The 20,175-nt window shown below is 39.3% G+C and overlaps 1 protein-coding gene across 1 annotated transcript in view; it reads right to left on the bottom strand.

Annotated features, from left to right (window-relative positions):
• The window catches only part of KCNB2 (potassium voltage-gated channel subfamily B member 2), a 189,160-nt gene that overhangs the window by 10,899 nt on the left and 158,086 nt on the right, over nucleotides 1-20,175 (bottom strand). The gene's annotated exons all lie outside the window — the stretch shown is intronic.

Here is a 20,175-nt window from a genome sequence, read left to right as displayed (position 1 = left end):
AGGTATTGATCCTGAATTAGGTTGAGACCAAGATGTTAAAAAGTAAGTAGTATGAAGGTGAACCGAGTTTCTCATAATTATTAAAATGTGTAAGTAGACAAAGACCTCCAAGAAATAAAATTTTGCTTTCTGTCTAAGGAGATAGGTTTTATAATATATTTTGTCACTCATTTTCATAGAATCATAGAATCACAGAATCACAGAATCACAGAATTATGGAAACATTAAGGTTGAAAGAGATCTCCAAGACCATCAAGTCCAATGTTTGACTGAACACCGCCATGCCAACTAAACCATAGCACTAAGTGACACACCAGTTGTTTCTTGAACACTTCAAGACCTGCTGACTCCTTAGGCACCCTGTTCAAATGCCTGACAACCCTTTGAGTGAAGAAATTCTTCCTGATGTTCAACCTGAACCTTCCCTGGCACAGCTTGAGGCCATATCCTCTCATCCTGCCACTGGTTGCCTGGGAGAACAGCCTGACCTCCACATGGCTACAACCTCCTTTCAGGCAGCTGTAGAGAGTGAAAAGGCCTCTCCTGAGCCTCCTTTTCTCCAGGCTAAACACGCCCAGCTCCCTCAGCTGCTCATCACAAGACTTGTGCTCCAGACCCTTCATCAGCTTTGTTGTCCTCCTCTGGACAAGGTCCAGCACCTCAAAGTCTTTCTTGTAGTGAGGGGCCCAGAGCTGAACACAGGATTCCAGGTGTGGCCTCACAAGTACCAAGTGCAGGGGGATGATCACTGCCCTGGTCCACACTATTTCTGATAAGAGGCAGGATGCCATTGGTGGTCTTGGCCACCAGGGCACACTGCTGCCTCATGTTCAGCCTGCTGTTGAATAGCACTCCCGGATCCTTTTCCACTGGACAACCTTCCAGCAACTCTTTCCCATGTCTATAGCACCACATGGGGTTGTTGTGACCAAAGTGCAGGACCCAGCATTTTGTCTTGTTGAACCTTATACAGCTGGCCTTGGCCCATCAGTTCAGCTTGCCCAGATCCCTTTACAGAGCCTTCCTGCCCTCCAGCAGATCAACACTCCTGCTCAACATTGTGTTGTCTGCAAACTGACTGAGGGTGCACTTGATCCCCTCGTTCAGATCATAGATAAAAATATTAAACAGGACTGGCCTCAATACTGAGCCTTGGAAAGCCCCACTAGTAACCAGATGCCAGCTGGATGATTAACCACCACTCCCTGGACCCAGCCATCCAGCCAGTTTTAGCCCAATGAAGAGCACACCTGTCCAAGCCATGGGCTGCCAGCTTCTGGAGAATGCTGTGGGAGACAGTATCAAAGGCTTTATTGAAGTCCAGGTAGGCAGCATCCACAGCCTTTCCCTCATCCACTGGGCAGGTCTCCTGGTCATAAAAGGAGATCAGGTTGGTCAGGCAGGACCTGCCTTTCCTAAACCCACTGTGTCTAGGCCTGATCCCCTGGTTGTACTGTTTGTGATGTGTGATTGCACTCAAGATAGTCTGTTCCATAACCTTCCCCAGCACTGAGGTCAGGCTGAGAGGCCTGTAGTTGCCTGGACCATTCTTCTGACCCTTCTTGTAGCCGTGTGTCACGCTGGCCAACCTCCAATTGTCTGTTCTTGAGCTCTATACAGTTGAAACACTCCCTAACGTACAGAGCCACCCCACCACCTCTCCTTCCTTACCTGTTGCTTCTGAAGAGCTTATAACCATCCATTGCCACACTCCCACCATGTTTCCATGATGGCGACTACATCATAGCTCTGCTGCTGCACGATGGCTTCCAGCTCCTCCTGTTTGTTACCCATACTGTGTGCAATGGTGTACATGCACTTCAGGTGGGCTATTGATTTCACCCCCAACACTGGCATGCTGCACCCAGGCTCATCTCTAGTGAGCCTGGTCCTATCCCCATCCCCCTTCAAACCTAGTTTAAAGGCCTCTCAATCAGCCTTGCTAGAATCCTTTTCCCCCTTTTAGATGGGTGAGCCCCATCTGTCTCCAGCTGGCCTGGTTCTGCATAAACTGCCCTATGATGGAAAAAAGCCATTTTGATAAAATTCAGGCATCTCCACACCTCACAGCCTTCCACTTTGCCTGGAATAGCTGGTCATTGTCTTTTACAGAACCAATATTATGAGAAAAAAAGTGAATATCGGAGAACCTCATGGCTTTGCCAGAAATTTTAGTTATTTATACTCTAAGGAATATGAGCAGCATTGAGACAGTGAGCAAAGTGTTAAAATGATACAAAAATTATTATAACACTTGGAAAAAATATATTGTTTTCATTGGAAGTCCTAATTAAATCCAGGTTTTTATTAGAGATACTAAAATAAGTTGTTTTCTGTTTTAAAGTTCAGTTTAAGCCTATTCATAAAAGCATTTACTCTCATTTCTCAGAAATGGTGGTGTTAAATCCATTTGGTGATGTTTCAAGGACACACTAAGTCTGAAAAAATTGCTGGAACACCCAAGAAGAGTTAAACGCAGCTAAGAAGAATGCAAGTGTGAAGAGAAGATGCAGAGAGACTGGTCACAGTGGTGATAATGGCTCTAGAGATAGAAAGGCCACCTCACTGTAGCTTTGAGAAAAATAGCAGTAAACTTGTTTCATCTGTGGGTTATCAAGCAGATATTCAGCTCTCTATGCACAAACTGCAGTTGCTCATGGTGTGAGGTGTGTATTTGGCATCATGTTGTACTTACGTCTTATGTGCTATCTTTGGCCTTTTCCAGCTGCTAATAGTACAGAACAAGTATACAGCTATCATCTTTCATATTCTAAGGTATTGAAACATCTTTATTTGAATTTTTCTCTACCAGTGTTTCTGGGCCTGTTTTGGTTTTGTTTTGGTTTTTTTTGGGTTTTTTTTGGTAACTATATTTATTGGAGAAATTAGATCCATTAATTTCTCCTGACAAGTGAGTTGTGGACCATCTGTCTTTGTCCTTCTTACAGCCCATTCAGAAAACATCCCCAGGTTAAACTATCCTATTTAGGTGGGCTATACATTCCTTTAAAACTTCTGCTACCAACATCAGCAAAAGAAACCAATCTTAGTAAAGAATGAGGGCAGTAACTGTGCGTATGTAGGCAGGGCTGATTAATGAAATTTGTAGCTATGACTGAGGCAGACAAAAGGCAACACTATAAGAGACCAATAACTGCCTTTCAAACTGTGAAAGTCGCCTGTATCAGATTTCACTGTAATAAAGTTGGAAGCTTAAATAAGGTGTACTAGGTTATCCACTTCACCTAAATGACTGTGAAATAGCTAATGCAGGCTTGAGTTCTCTAAAATACTCAATAACATGCTTTCAGAATTTACAAAACAAATGAACAAGGCACAGGTCTGAATTGTTGAGCTTGCAGTTTCTGTCAAGCTGATGGAGCCTCATTGGGGCGAGAATCAGAATGCAAATAACAGGATTGGAAAAAGCTGTATAATACCAGGACCCAATTACTTGACATACATTATTCTTAAAAAAAAAGACAAGTATAAGAATGTATCTGCCCAACTTTCATCAAACTCATTTTAATTATGAAACACTGGCATTTTGGTCTGCCATAAGGAATTTATTTTATGCCTAAATGTTCACCAGCATACAAAAGATCCTAGAAAAGGGGTGAGTCAGTGAATAGCACCCCCTCTTACACCATGTGACATTGCTAAAACTCCATGTATTTTATACATCTTGGACACAAAACTTTGCTGTTCAGAGTTGCCACCCAGGGTGTTTTATTGAAAGCAAGCATCTATCTGTTTGTTCCAGCCATTCCTTCATACGCTGGTAACACAAAAGCCTGAACTCTCCCAGCTTTTTGAATAAAATATGCAGTATAGCAAGCCTGGAATTTTTAGTGTTTTATATGTATCACCTGCAAGTATGAGTCTGTTCTTGGTGAAAAAAATTTACAGCAAAATAAAGTAGTTTGTTTTCTTCTAATGTAAGAATCTCAAGCTTTTATTTGTTTGGGACTTTTTTGTGTAATTAAAACAGTGCATCATTCCACACACAGTATGTTTTAATTATTACAATTGATTAGATTTCACAACTCATTAGGCAAAAAAATGCCGGGGGAAAACTCGGAAGAACAAGAGCAACTATGAGAAAAAGAAGAAAAGAACTCTCTATTCTGAGTCTACATAAAGAGCACTTTGCTGATAGTACTATGCTGGTAAATTCTCATTGAACAGATGTAGATTGTATTAACAGAAGCACAGAGTTTATAAGGAAGACCTGTAGCAATCTGCTAGGCTGGTTATGCTGATACAGAAGAGTAAAGAAACCACCACTGACTGAATCTTTCTCAGCAGAACTTCCTGTTTATTACATAATGTTTCTGAAACTGTATTCTGGACTGAAATGCCTCGAAAATTTGCATACTCCAAGTAATTAATCTATGACCACAGTTCTTGACATACTATTTTTAACCTGCATTTCAGAGTATCTGTTAAATGACAGATTCTGACAGGTTATGTCATTTAGCTACGGTACTACAAAAGCACATAAAAATCCAGATCCTCTTAAACTTTAAAAATATTTCCTTATAAATGGCTTTTTTTTTTCTAAAAGAATGGACAGATTTAAATTTCTTTCTTATGGGCTGGATATGAAGCATTTGAATCTGTTGATGCAATGAATAGTAAAACATTCCTTGAGTTAATGATGCCATCTTAACAGCCTTCCTCAGATGCTGTTGTTTCTAATTTTTGGGGGGCAAGACTGGTAGCAATCTCCTGAAAATGTATTTGTTTCCCAGTATTAAACTGCCACTAAAAAGTGGCTTTTTTTTCCTGTGCACCATCTCATTGGTTACTACTGCCAGCAGTGTGAGGAATTCTGCATAAAATGGGCATACAACTGAGGCAGAAAATAAAGGTGTAATGGAATAGCCTTCAAATTGTTTCTTGCTATTCTGCAACAACTGATACAATATGTGAAATGATATGTGAAAAGGCTTCTGCTAGAACTGACATGCCAGTGTAATTTTTATGTACAGCAGAGAAAAAGTATGCATCAGGTTCACGCTAAAATATAGCTGCTGAGGGGAATTTCAGTTGAGTCCTACTGATCAGCCAGTAGAGTATGTTTGATTAATACAGGTTTCAGTCTGGAATTGATGCCTTTTCCCAGTCTTAAAATCAAGAGTCATACAGGGTTAGAAGGGGAAAAGGGATTTTACCTTGGTATTTATTTTAAGGTTCCTGAGGTGCACACATCCAGGTCATATGCATCGAAATGCACCCTGCCAAATTCCCTCCCTCCAAAAGATCTGGTATAACATTGTAGGTCTTACTAATTAGCATATCTATCAAAAATTCCTCAATGAGAGGCTCAAGTGAGCCCCCCTCCCCAAGGAGCCTTCCCCTGGATGGTTCTATCTTGGTTTACAGAATGTGTTCTGGAGAGGACTTTGGGGCCTGGGGCACACCGATCCCTAGCTACGAAGCTTCTAAAATGTTTAAGTCTCTCAGCTTGACAAACAAGTCCAAGAATGCAGGCAAAAAGCACTAAGAATACAGAAGTTGTAAAAAAGGTATAACAGAAGTGTAAAAGAAAAGGCAAAAAATCTTCATGGCATCAGAATCAGGTAAGACTCTATTAAAATGGTGTTTCCTTAGTCTTTTTTTTTCCTGGGGTGGGATCTAGGGTAGAATCTAGACCATTTAAATAATAAACAGTAATACAGTCTCATACTTTTCAAATTTCTAGCCTCCACAGACACTGAAAATTATCAGGCTGTCACATATTCTTCTCTGCATTTAAATGTATGATATTGTCTTCACATAAAGTTGTCTGGCAGTGTCTTTAGCTCTGCCTTTAGAAAATCTCAGAAAAAATTGCAGTTGTTCAGCTTTTGAAAGGCTTCTGGAGAACTGTATCAGCTTTCTTGGGCAGTTAGCTATATATACTCAGAAACATCTGCCCTTGAGAAAGAGGTGTCTTGATCTAGATTTGAGCAGATAGATATCTGGAGTTGGTCTAGGTTCTTCAGATCAACCTGAGAGCTACCAAGTGCTGTAGCCTGCAGGTCATGCTGTATCTTGCATGAAGGTGTCCTTAGCTCGTAGCACAGAGCTCCCAGCTCCAGCCACACAATCCACAGACTCACAGCCATACTGGCAGGAGCAGAAGGTCAGATCATGGACATTTTCATTTTTCTGAGTGAGTAAGCCCATGAAGGTGGAAGACATATTTATTGGTAGGCTTGATGAGAAGCTTATAGAAATTAGTTTACATCAGCAGCATCCTTTACTGTGAGGTGTCTTCAGATTGTGATACTGAGTTTGCAACTGAATGGACAAAAAGTCTTGCTCAGTAAGAGTGCTGTCTTGTACATCTGTCTGAATCTGTGTGCATTCTGATCTTGACATCTGGGACCATCCAAATGAGATGCACGTTGGAGAAGCAAAGACAACACTACAAAACTGAGGCACCTTGCAGCTCTAACTATTACCACATGAAGAATTTTAAGATTAGTCAGGACATCAGTCTGAAGACATTTAGGAGAAGGGGCCATTATAATGGTCTTCTGTGACACAGAGGAGAAGAACAAGGTCATGATACAGCATCTCACTCCCTGGTCACTCAATTTTCTCCCTCCATTGTGTCCCTGGGACTTCCCAGTTACAAGCATCACCTCTTGCTTCTGACCCACAATTCTACATCATGCTGCTTTGCAGAGGGGACTGTACTCAGCTCACACCTGTAATTCTGCATTCCCAACATGTATCAGTGTGTCATAGATCTCATCATGGACAGTCTGATAGACTTAAAATTTCTTTGAATCTAAGGTTTCAACAGACCACACTCAAAGAGTTCAACAAAAGGCAAGACATTTTGGTACAGTCCTTAACTGGCTAATGCTTTTTTTTACCATGAGGCCTTTGGCCATGGGACATGAAAAAGGAGACAAATAGAAACAAATTGTACTTGGATTTACTCCAAACTGGAACACAATGGAGCTATGGCAAACCTTAAGCATGCCCAATCTAAACAATCTCAATAGTCCTGCAACACTGAGAATTATCTAAGAATAGAAGTACATGTTTGCAAATGCTCCTTGTCTCAAGTGATGGAAAAATTCATTTCCAGTTACTGAAAGAGTTTAATTTTTGGAAAAGAAGAGAGGGGAATAATTTAACAGAATAACATAAATTTAGTACAGCCTACAGCTCTATCACTGTTGCCCTTCCAGGAACACATCTGATAATAGCTCTGACAGCATGTGTAGTCACTGAACAGCTTCTCTCTGCTGCTCTTGATCTCCTTCCTTCATGATGTTATTTAGAATTCTGACCTTTGATTTTCCCCTTTTTCCTAGATAAGTATTATTATTAATATTTTAAGGACCTGATTTAAATGTTCTTCATTGCTCTTTCAGGGATATTCATTAAACCTCTCATTAACCACATATACAAAGGTTAAGCTCTCAGTGTCGTATTTATCTGGTGTCTAAATGATGCACAGTCTTTTCTTTTGGTCTCTTTGGACTGGAATGGCTCTCACGTAAAAAGCTTTAGAAATACTCATTTAGGAGGTTTTCATGATTAACTTCATGATTAGATTTCATGAGTAACCCCATAAGCATATTTGTCATATTGTCATATGTCATATGCCATATACAAATATGTCATATTTTTAGATATGAGATTTTTCTACTAGTTCATCAGTAGATGAAAAATCTCTGTCTCCCGTTTAGCTTGACAGACGATGAAGATAGTGAGCTCAAGTGCTTCTAGGTGTTTATTTATGGTTTAATGAAGTTCTGTGGTGACTTTACCTAAGGAGTGGCATATGTCCAGGGATGTGCTGTCCTATCAAGCTCACCCAGACCGGGAGCCAACATATGGAACCACCTTTTTTTCTGTAATGCGGTGTCCTTCAAGTCTCTGTCTGAGGAGGTTCAAGGCAGGTAGGAGTTTGCTGCCTGCCAATTCCAGTATGCATGGCAGACTAGCAATGATAACATCAGGAAGATCATAATCACAGTAATTCTAGTGGAAGGGGTGATAACAGGTAGTTAAAGCTGAGATTTTGGCACTAGGTAACTCAAACTTCTCCAAGCACAGCTGTAGTCAAGCAAGGTATTTTGGAACTGGCTAAGGTAAGTTTACCCGACTGGAGATACTGCTTCTGTCTTGGCAAAACCTTTACTTCAGAAGTTCAGTCATAAAGCCTTTCTCTGTAGCTGATATACTTCGTGCTTGAGAGCACTGCATAAATTCCATTTTTTTTCACAAAGCCTTTTGATTACTTTGTGCTGACCTTCCCATTCCATAGATGAATATTTGCCTTAGAAGACCTAGTATCTCAGAGGGAATAAATCTGCCTAGGAAAGGATATTTTGTTCTTTGAGATTAACAAGTATCCTTCTGCTTTAAAGTAATAGCAGTAAAATGCATCTCTCCTGCATTCTGTTGCAGGTAGATTACTGTTTATCGTGTTTATGCTATTAGGATAACAGGATACAACCCTCTGCATCCTGGGGTGAGCTAACTGTGTTTACTTAATGACTTGATTATTGCTTTAGGGAAGGGTGGCCTTGGGCTTAGCACCACCAAGATTTTCAGCATAAGAATTTAGTAAAACATGGGTTTGAGAATTTGATTATGGCTGAGTCTTGAGGTGGTTTTGTATAGGGCAACTCAGTGGGTAATATGGCAAATGAGAACTCTGGGAATGAACTAAGTCTCTGAATCTGAACACAGGAACCATTAAAGTCTCTTAGAACAGTAGGGGCACATTAGGTACAAAGTAGAAAACTAAGTACAACACTGCAAACATTTGCAGGATGTATTTACTAAATATTGCAACCAAAAAGTGATTTTGGAGACCAGAAAAATTGCAATATGAACAAGTAATAGAAAATGGATTGCAAATGGGACTTTCAGCTTGATCTTTAGCACAGCCCTGACAAAAACTGTGCTTCATTATGGGCAAAAGTTGAGGCTAATCCTGGAGGTATCTGTTGAACTGGCAAAGATGGGAGACCTTAAGTAGCCACGGATGAACACAGTCTTCATAGTTTGGGAAGAGACATAGGTATTCAATTCAGCATCAGTGGAGACAACCTTGAATACTGAATCAGCACAGAGCTAATAAGATTTTTTTTTTTAAACAGATTAAGATCCATGTCTAGTCAGCTCTAATATTTTTTTGCTGTTGTTGAACAGCAAAAAGCCATTTCAGCTGCAGGCATGAAATCAATTATTTCATGATAAATAGCAAACAGTCCCCTAGGAATTAATGGAGAAGAAATGGCACATCTAGAGTAAATGTAGGTGAATTGCTTTGTTTTTTTTCACTAGGAATTGGATAAGCCCATGAATTTGACTGTCATATTATTGACAGAAATAGTGCTAGTATCTGCCTGAAATTATAGTTTGGCTAGTTTAATCAATTAAATATTTTAATGTAAGGTAGTTTACAGTGAAAATAAAAAGTGTATCTAGCTAATGCTTTCTTTGCTCTATAACAATGTGAGAGATTTAACCCCCTTACAGATGATCACAAAAAATTAACTTAAAGAATCATCTTAAAGGCTTTATTTATATATAGCTTTTTGGCCTCCTAAGAATTATTTCTAAATGGAACAATTTGCTTATGTGTGTAAGCAAAGTCACCTGTATTTATCAAAAATGAGTGAGATGTCTTTAACAAAGTTCCTGCCTGCCCTCCTTCAGAAGTGTTCTAAACCTTTGACATATTTTTTTACATTTAGGTTGTTTTTTGTACTAGCTATCTAATTTTTGGGTAGTGAAAGCTGAGTATTATTACTTAGATGAATGTACTAGACTCTTCTAAGTTTGCATTGAAGTCATGACAAGGAGCTTGCCGTTTCCAACCCTTTTGCACAGCAGACCATATGCAAGATCTGTTCTGTGCTACTTGCGTGCACAACAACATTGGCTGCATTACAGGAATTTCATTAAAAAACCCCAAACAAACAACACCCGAAAAAACCCCACAGCGAAACAGCGCAGCCTCCAGACCCAAACAGGGAGGTCATCTCCAGCAGCAGCTGGGCTGGCTGCCGGCGGCCGCGGGAGCGGAGCAGGGAGCGGAGCAGGGAGCGGAGCAGGGAGCGGGGCTGAAGCGGAGCAGGGAGCGGAGCAGGGAGCGGGGCAGGGAGCGGGGCTGAAGCGGAGCAGGGAGCGGAGCAGGGAGCGGGGCAGGGAGCGGAGCAGGGAGCGGGGCTGGAGCGGAGCAGGGAGCGGAGCAGGGAGTGGAGCAGGGAGCGGGGCTGGAGCGGAGCAGGGAGCGGAGCAGGGAGCGGAGCAGGGAGCGGAGCAGGGAGCGGGGCTGGAGCGGAGCAGGGAGCGGAGCAGGGAGCGGGGCTGGAGCGGGGCTGGAGCGGGCGGCGGGACCCGGCGGGGCCGGAGCTGTCCCTCGGCCCGGTGCTGACGCGGCACAAGGGGTGCGCCCACACTCACTGCAAACCCCTTTTACTCTGTCACCTTACTTACATGAAGGTATGCGAAGTATGCAGCCTAAAAAGATAAGTCTGGGAAAATAAAGATAGCTCTGGCATAATATTTATTTCTTGGGAAAAAAAAAAAACCCAAACATTTAAGGAGGCAGGAATCTCGCCAAAGGTGAGGTATTCCTTTTTACCACTTGCCGTTTAGTAAGTTACTACTAACACCCAACAAATCACGGCAGAGATAAACAAGCAGGAGTAATGAAAAATCAAACTCCAATTGCTTAGCTCTAGCAATAGAGCTTTAGCATAGGCTGTTGAACGGGTTTAATGGAGGAAATCAGCACACCTGATATACAGATGTATTCTGACGCCACCTATTTTGATATTAACATTCAACTTAAAGCAGAAAGCTGGATGTAACTGATTTTGAAAAAGTGGAAACTGGAAATCAAATTTCTTGGTTCTCACTGTTTCTGTTTGCCATTTAGTTTTAATGGAATTTGCTTACACTTGGGACCTCAGGTTACTAGCCAAGACTGTACACTTGAGTCTAATTTGCTGACAAACACATTAAGATTTTTGTTTAAACTGTTCTCATTCTATCATCTTTTTACCATTGACTAAGACTGTTTTTTAGTCATATATTACAGTGAGTAGGGATGGCCTTCCTGAAGGCAGATATTATCTATCAGATACTCAGATTTATTTGAAATTATGACAGGCACAAAATTCAGACATAATCTTTATTCACACTTTTAAAATAATTTTTCTATCTTGGCTTCATGTCAATTTCTATAGAAATTTCAGAACTGCCCCTCTCTAGAAACATCTGTATTAATGTCTGGTTTTATGTAAAGGTTATGCCAGTATTTCCCAAACTTGAGGAATCAGAGATATTGTTAGGGAAAGGAATCCAGCCTGTTGTTCTTTGCAATACAGTAACTAAAGGTCTGCATATCTTAACTGTCATTTCCTTATGTTAGATGTCACTCCAGGATTACTTTTGAAACTTTATCTGTAATACTGCAGTTTCAAACCCTTATTAAGGCATGATGTATGCTGTAACACATATACAGAGTACCAGTGCTCTTCAATAAATATGTAAATGCCCTCACATCCCATTTAGGAAGGTCAAATTGCAATTGAATACAGACCTGATTCACAAAATATATTATCTATTATTAAAATACTATTAAAAGGTACTGCTGATGCTGCTGTGAGCTCAGAATAACAGGACAGTATATGAGAATATGCCTGTAAATTATGGGAATATTCCAGTTTAGGGCTGTAATTCAGGCTCTGCTTTTAGCACAAATACCTCAGGCAGGTGCTGAACAGGGTGTTCAAAGAATGTCTTTTTTATCCCAAACTGTGAATTGGACAGAAGAAGGGCTGAATATTCCCTGTTCTACAGAAGACTGGTTTTGTTCTGTCACAAATAAATGTCTACGTGCTTATGGTCTATTACAATTAGGGTCTATCTATGTTACAGGGCCTGTTTTTTTTCCTCAGGAAATCAAAGGGAGGTTTGCTGTTGCCTTTAACCAGAACGCACCAGTGGAGTTTGAATATTTTAGTCAGCTCTTTGGGGGGGAAAGGGAGGGCAGTCGGACAAGCCTTAGTCTAACATTCTGCCTAAGTTTTGATATTTTTCCAATTTCGTATTTTAACCAGTAGATGTCTCTGTTTTATCAGCAGCTGTTGACAAGGACACGCTATTCCTGTTGTCACAACACATATTTAGTAGAAGAACCATGTGTTTCCCATGGAATGAATACACGTGAATGAAAAAATGCTGACTTAATGCTCTCAGCATACCCTGACCAACCTAGGAGCTATTTCTTTGTCCTGGGTATCTTTATATTTGAGATCCTGGATTAGGTCATCAGAGAGAAAAAGTACTAGACTGGATCTACACTGAGTCCTGAACTGCATCAGAATTTTTGTTTGTGGGTTGCTGCATCCTGGTCAGGTGCTCTCTTGTAGAAATACCTACAGAAACTGTTAGGATCTGTTGTTGTGCCATATCTTTATTAAAGTAAGAGAGCATATAATCATAGAGAAGAAAAATGTCGCCTATTTTAGATGGCAGCTGTTCCCACATGAAAAAACGGTATGTTGGGGCTTTTTTTTCCCATTGAGACCCAAGTCAATGTTGGAAAGAGAACTTCTTCAGCTGGATGGAGCGTGCTCCTCAAGGACAAATACATGTTACAGACTTCCCCTGTGTGTTCACACTTCCACACACTCTGCTGTTTCTCCTACTGTCAAGTGGAACTATAGGTGAGCTGGTTTTTAGCCTACGTTTATGTGCCAAATGCACTGCGATGAGAGGCATAGATGGCCAGTCTGAGTCATCAGTCCCGTGTCACTGCTTCCACCAGGCTGGCCATTTCTGGGAGCCAAGCAGAACACTAAGTAGCAGAAATATCAGCCTTTACTCTGAAATGGCTTATTATTAAATACAGCTTTTCCCCAAATGTCTGAACAATGAGAACTTGAATGTAGAAGGGGACATGAGTGTTGAATAGTTGCAAAAGAAGGACCAAATTGTCTGTCAAATCTTCCTGGTTGTCAAACTGACAGCCAGGCCACAGAAGCCCCGTAGGTTTTCATGACTGCAGCTACACAGCAGAGTTTCTACAGCTCAATCAAAGCCTAAGACAAGAAATAAACCTGGAAATAAATTTGTCAGGTATGTACAGCTATAATGCAGCTATCTGCAGCAAGGTTATGGACAATAAAATTCATCTTCAAAGAACCCTTGAGCATCAAACAAATGCATTATACTCTGGGTAGGCTTCAGGAAGTATCTTTCATAGCCAACAATTTCATAAAACATATATTTTTTTTCTTTTAACTGCCAGCATCTGGCAATTTATGATAGAGAATTGGAAGAGAGTCTTTGGGGTATTTACAATTGCTTCTATCTACACACCAATTACATATATTTCTACTTCTGAAAGCTACATAAAACCCCCACACCCACCACCACAAACTCAAAAATTTGCTGGAAGGGCAATGTGATTCTTTATTTTGTATGATCTTTATGATAAGGGATAGAACTGCATGAGTAATTAGAGAATAAACAGGTTTGTGTAATTACCCACTCAGAAGTGCTAATCAAAACAAAATAAATAGTTTTGAAAAATCTCTTACTGTGGAACATATATGACATAACCATGTAGTTTGTAGTAATTACAGTAATGGCAGTGCTGGAAGACAACAGTATAATTCAGGTACCACCTGGAATAAACTGGAACCACTCTGTATAAGGAATATATGTAATATTACTGTATACTGTTATATATGTTTTCTCTGAGATGTAAAAATACAGGTATGTTCTTTCAAAAGGATTATTAATTATTGATCTTGCAGACTAAAACTGCTTCTGCTTTATTCTGGGTCCTTTATGTCCAATTATTTTTCTGCAAGCTGTATGATGAGAAACACGTTTTTATGGGAAAATACCTGGCCTACTATACCTAGAAGCTCACTGACAGTGAAGTATTTCATTGCTATTAATAGAAACACAGCACTGGCGCCATGGCTGAGGTTTGTTTTTTTTCAAAATAATTTATCTTAGTAGTCATGGAAGTACACGCTCCTATCATCGTTCCCTGTTCCTTTGAGGCATAAGACGTGGGACAGGTGATTTGTTGCCCTCTGTACAATACATTTGACATTATAACAGAAAAGTTAATATTAGCCTGAAAAGAAATAACTGGCAATACTGCTTTTACTGTCATACAAAATGGAGAAGTGGATGTGATGTGGAGATTAAGGAGTCAAAACACAGGAGTATTTGAGGTGCTTTGCAAAATTTGGGATCTTGACTTCTGAGTTGAATTTTCAGCATCTAAGAAAACACCCCTCTTCTTTGGGCTCCTGTTTATATTACAGAACCTCATCCTTTTGAAATATTTCCATTTAGACAGAAAATGGGAACCTAGTTTGACAGGAAATAGGATTTAGAAATATGGGACTATATTAACTCACAATGATTGAAGGAAATGCGCCATCCTCCATCAGCCCTAACATCACCATTTATGGATACATTTCTGCTCAAACAATTAGCTCCCTGCTTCATTTCCATATCCTGGTTCACTTTCAGGTTCTTTCTGGAGGCACATAATCACCTCTGTGTGAGATGAGATGAATATTCTTGATAATATACTCCAAGACACTAATATGGACAGAACAGTGAAGTCTAAAAGCAGGAACAAGGATGCTGAGACCAGATTTGCGATGACCTCCACCTCTGCACAAGTGCCCCTCCTGACACTTCAGAATGGGAGGGACTTTTAAGTAACCTGTCTATGTGCTTGGACTGAGCCAGAAAAGTCATTTTCATCACTTTCACCAGCACACTTTCAAATGTACCTTTTATAGCCACAATCTGACACCGAATCTGATTTACAAGAGAAAGCACTCATATAGCAACTGTGCGATGTTACTGTACATATCTGATGCATCTGTTGGGGGAAGCCTGCTATATGTAACTCAACAAGACAAACAGTTATTTCTATGGATTTTTATCTGCAGGAGGCTTGTTTCAGAGCAGCATGATTTGGGTAAGAGATTCCCCTAAAGGCATGTGAAATCGTGAAGGAGGAATAGTTTCCAAATCTCTCTCAGTGGAAATCAGAGAGCCAAACAGTAAAATGGTGCCAGTAAAGAAAGTGACGAACAGATGTACTTTCATTGTCTGATCCTTCCACTCACAGTTAGTCTTTCAATATGATGAACACCATTACTAACATCAAAACATGCAAATAAAGTTGCATTGAAAATGTTAAACATCAGCAGTGTTAGTAGGGTCACTAGTTTCACACTGCATCTGGAAGCTGGGATGAAAAGGGCTTATGTTTTTATCTTTACATCAAAAGAAAACATGTTTTCTCTGAAACACCCTGTCAAAAGGAAAAGCTGCAGTCCCCTCTCCATTATAAAGCATTGGACTTTTATTAAAATTCATTTAGTGTCTAACTTTGTAGCTGGAAAGAGAAGCAGTATTTATTTTGGAGTTGCCAATTACTTTGGATTTTGACAAATGACTTTGATTATTTGCTTATCAGATTTACTTAAGAAATGAATTGTATATTTTTTTCCAGAGGGTGTTACAATTCCTAAACAGTTTCATCAATTTTCCATTAATGTGCCAGTCAACCTTAAGCAATAATTACTAAAGCAGAGGCATCATATTAACCTCTTGATACCAGCAGCTGGAATTAGCATATTAGCACTTAAGCAATGTAAACATCAGCCCATTGGTGACAAGGGATTAAACTGCAGCATGCTGTGTCTGCTGTGAATGAATTCACTATAGCTGGCCTGGCATATTTTCTGCAGTGCACAAATCCTTATGGAGATGCACAGAAGTCAGTTGGAATACCCTCACAACTTCAGGAGCCAAACCCATGTAAAGCAGGAGTCAGGAATTAAAATCCTACCTTGATTTGATGTATCTCAAAGCAGCTCAAATGAATGATCCTTCAGCTTCTCTTTTGTTTTATTTTTCTGCACTCTATGCAGTAATTACTGGGGGCTTTTGCACAGAACATGTTTGTGCATATTATCAGCAAACATTTTTGATCAGTAATTTGAACCTCAAGATATGCTTCAAAATCTGATCACCACAGTAATCCTAGATGTAAGAACCCCATTGCTGCATACTAAAATATTAAAAAATGGACATGGTAGAATTATAGTAGCAGCAGTACAATTTTAAACACAAATGTAATGACTAAATGATTTTTTCAGTGAGATATCTGGCTCAACAGTTATCATTCATTTATTCTTCCAACAATATTTAAACATCACAGCAAAAGAAAGGAAGCATCAAACATATAGGCATAGATACTTCATATAAGAATTTCTAGTATTTATTAAGCATATCAGAAGTTTTACAGGAATAAAGTTATGAAAGGAATTTGTTGTTCTGCATTATTATTGCCTTAAACTTTGACCTGTGAGTTATCAAAAGTTGCAGGTAGGTCCTGAAATTGAAAGTAGGTGGCCGTTCTAGATTTGAGCTGTTTAATTTTCAAGAGAGATGACAAAGAGCTCCTGGGGAAGACTGTGGAATATCACGCACATGGCCTCACATTTCCTACCTCAAATTTCCTGTTGTATAAAACTTCTACATAAAAACTACTGTATAGTAGCTGCCAACTTTACATCGGTCTTACCAGGATCAATTAATTATGTCTGGCATTCAATAAACTTTCAGAGATCAGCTCCCATTTAAATCACAGCATCTTTCTGGCTCTCTTTCTTATGCAGGAACGAAAGATAGGGTGGGTTATTGTTGATCATGTACAGCCACACAGGCACTCAGAGTTTGCTGGCCATAGTCTAAGGACCTGCACTGATATTCTTATTATCAATTTTTAAATGGTTCTAGAAATGATTACCACACTGGACCAATAGTCAGCACTAACCACAAATGCACTGCCTCTCTGAAGTGTCTGTTTGCATGACATGACTTTGGGGCATTGGATAACTTGGTTTTCCTTATAATTAATTACTTACTACTGTTTAAATTGTGTTGCTGGAAGAATGCAGTTCCCTTTGAAGTGGGCTCTTTACAGGCAATTGGCAGACTCTTATTTGCATCTAGATTAATCTTGGTACTAAATGAACACAATAAATAAAATGGAAAGATGGGAAGACAGGGACCCTGTCTTTACCAGTTGAAGCTTGGTATCACATATTATTTATATATTTTTCATATGAGTCTCTTTACACGGAATGGGGGCCTTTATGAGTTCAGGGCATTGTGTAGCAACAGGTGCTCTTTAGATGGTTAAAAACCACAATTTATTATTTTCTATGATCATTTAGTTTTGTATTCGATTTATATATGTAAGAACTTTTCGCAACAGTAAGAAAGGCAAAAAAACCCCTTAGATTAAATGAGAATTGTGTTATCACATTAATAATAATTTTCATTTCTCACAGTGAAATAAATACAATTCTCAAAGATAAGGGCAAGATTTGAGATGAGTAAACTGATCTAAAGGCCCAGAGTTTTTATAGCTCATTTGCTTGGAGTGGCTTATATAAATTCTGTTCACTTTCTTCCCCATCTCTTACAAATATCATATAGTATTTCCAACAAATCATTGGCCTTCCCTTCTTTTCCCTCCTGAAAAATACTTGTTTGCAGAAGTTCTGCCAAAACCATGAAAACATGACTAATGTATTTATTTCATACATTTTCCATGCCAGAAAGAAGTTGCAAGCACCCCATTTGAAGAAAAGCCTGTTAGGAAACTTGAAATGAAAAAAATAATTCATTTTTCTTTGCTCTCCACTGGTCTGTGAAGCTGGAAGTCTGACATTATTGGTTATTTTCACTGGACCACCTTCTCACTGTATTTTGTAAGTACATTACAATTCCTGTTTACCAATTTATAAGCTTCCACTTCAGCAATTTATATGAAGAAATAACCTGTAGGTGCATGTATATGTCGTTATCTATCTTAACTACATCATCTGCAAAAGCAGAAACCTTAATTACCTTAATGCAATCAGGAAAGGAACTTCTGAGTCCTTTCAATACAAATGCCCTACTAATGGCTTTTGCAGCTGATCTTCAGAATGCTGAGTTGAAACATATGAGAACAGCTGATACTATGCTGATAGAAAAGAGGTCAAATCTTTACAGGGTCACATATGTTACTGCTGAAAGCTTAAGCAATTGCTTGCATGCAGGGTTATTTATAGTGTTGAAGAGTGAACCAATAGTATTGGTATCTGATCCATACCTCAGATAGATAAACCAAACTTTGTGCCAACTCGGGAGCAGATGTCCATGAAACTCGTCCGGTTGACAGATGCCATAAAGTTTATTAAATATTGATGGCCACTTAAGCAGATTTTCTCTGCTAGTTTCTCTCTGGAGCAGTCACAAAATCCCAAATTATCTGGACTGCATTATAGTCCATGAAATACGCTACTTCAAAGTCTAGGGAAGGCTGCATCTTGAGCACTTTCATCAAGAACCTTCTTCTTTCTGTATTCCCCACAGGTGTCAAAGTTATCTCTCACTTGGAGCAAGACTTGTATTGGTTTCCCTTTAGCACATTTTTATGTTTGATTATCCTACTTTAAAAATGGTTCTCGGATGTAAACATGTGCTGCTTGGTTATGAATACAGCAATAAAACAACAACACAATGCAACAATAAAACAACTGTAAAAATAATATGTCTAGTTTATGAATAGTAGTAAAATCCCTTTGCTTGGACCAGGGATTCTTAAACTGCATAACACTTTACTGCCATGAAAGACACATAAATAATTCCTAGGAAGCCAATAGCTCCCTTCTGAGCAGAAATGTGACTGGGAACTGCTGTCATTGCTGCCAGCATTACCAGAGAGATGGTACATGAGAAAAATAAAGTTGGGGAATTCTGGAAGCCTTTGTATTTTGCAACAGTTAAAACTATGCAGTTCAGAACAATGAGCAGCATCTCTCCAGGACACATGCAGGAGGCTGTGCAGCATAGAAGCAGAATCATTATTTATAATGAGCCACTTCACATAGCAGATTATGTGGTAGCCTCTCATAACAGAGTAAAATAATTCCACTGGTGTGAGCTTAATTTTAAAAGACATCTGCTTACAATTGTAAGGGATAATCTTTTGCAGTGATAGGGAATATTTGAATCTCGAGCAAGAGACTGGAGTGTTGGCTGTGACTACCTACAATTACCATTTGAACTGTGTCATACAAAGATACACTTCCAGATCTCCACAGCTGTTCATATATTCATGTACTGTATGGATGAGGAGGCCAAAGATATCTGCTCAGACTACTTACCTCTCACAGACTTTTAGATGCTTTGAGTAATCTAAAATGTACAAAGTATACTTCTAAAACAGACAGAAGTACCTTGTCTCAAGATTACAGACTGAAGAAAAGTCACCAAATCTCAGATTTGCTCTTACTCAAAACTGCCATTTACAAATCTCTAGATTTCATGAGAGCAGCAGATGGTGAAAATACATTTCTAACTCATTTATGTTCCATTTAGTGGCATGAATTCTTTTTGCTCTCCTCGTAAGTATCCTTCCAACACAATTCTAAAATCATTTCCAAAAGATGAAATTGGTTATGAAGTTGGGGTTTTTTTCTTCATTTCATTGTGTATGGTTTTTGAAGTGACAAAGAAGTAAAGCTTCACTTATATTTCAAATGCAACGCCTGTCAGCATTTATATATATTAGACATGTACACACATGTTCACATACACACCCACAAATCTACATATATATGCACACTTATACCTACAGAGATCCCCTTTAAATATCTACAAATCTGAAAGACAAAAGCTTAATTCAGGAGCATTTAGGGTTGCTGGCATAATGCTAAATTCAATTTACTAAACCCTTTATGCAATATTTTATTACACAAAAATTGTAGATATGCCAAAAGTAACAAAGAGGATTGTGTGGAAGATTTAATGAATTTATGTCGCTCTGGAAGCCTGAATCAAACATGATATTCCTGGAGCTTAATTTGGATTGCTAGTGCTTTTTAAAGTAATTAAGAGCATACAGTTAGGAGACATTTGAACTGGGCTGGAAATACTCTATGGAAAAATACAGTTTGTTGCATATCTTTTCTGCATTGTGTTATTTTGGGTCCCTTTCTTTTTTTAGTTCATACCACTCTGCCCAAGACTTTCGCTTTCCATATATCAGTTCTCAGTTCCCACCAATTTCTGTAAGAATTGCACCAATGG

The sequence above is a fragment of the Corvus kubaryi genome, unplaced genomic scaffold (assembly GCF_017639235.1).
Source record: "Corvus kubaryi isolate FWS band 111438036 unplaced genomic scaffold, C.kubaryi_AGA036_p1.0 37385, whole genome shotgun sequence".
NCBI lineage: Eukaryota > Metazoa > Chordata > Aves > Passeriformes > Corvidae > Corvus > Corvus kubaryi.
Note: the sequence above shows the minus strand (reverse complement) of the source record. Positions and strands in the feature narration are given on the sequence as shown.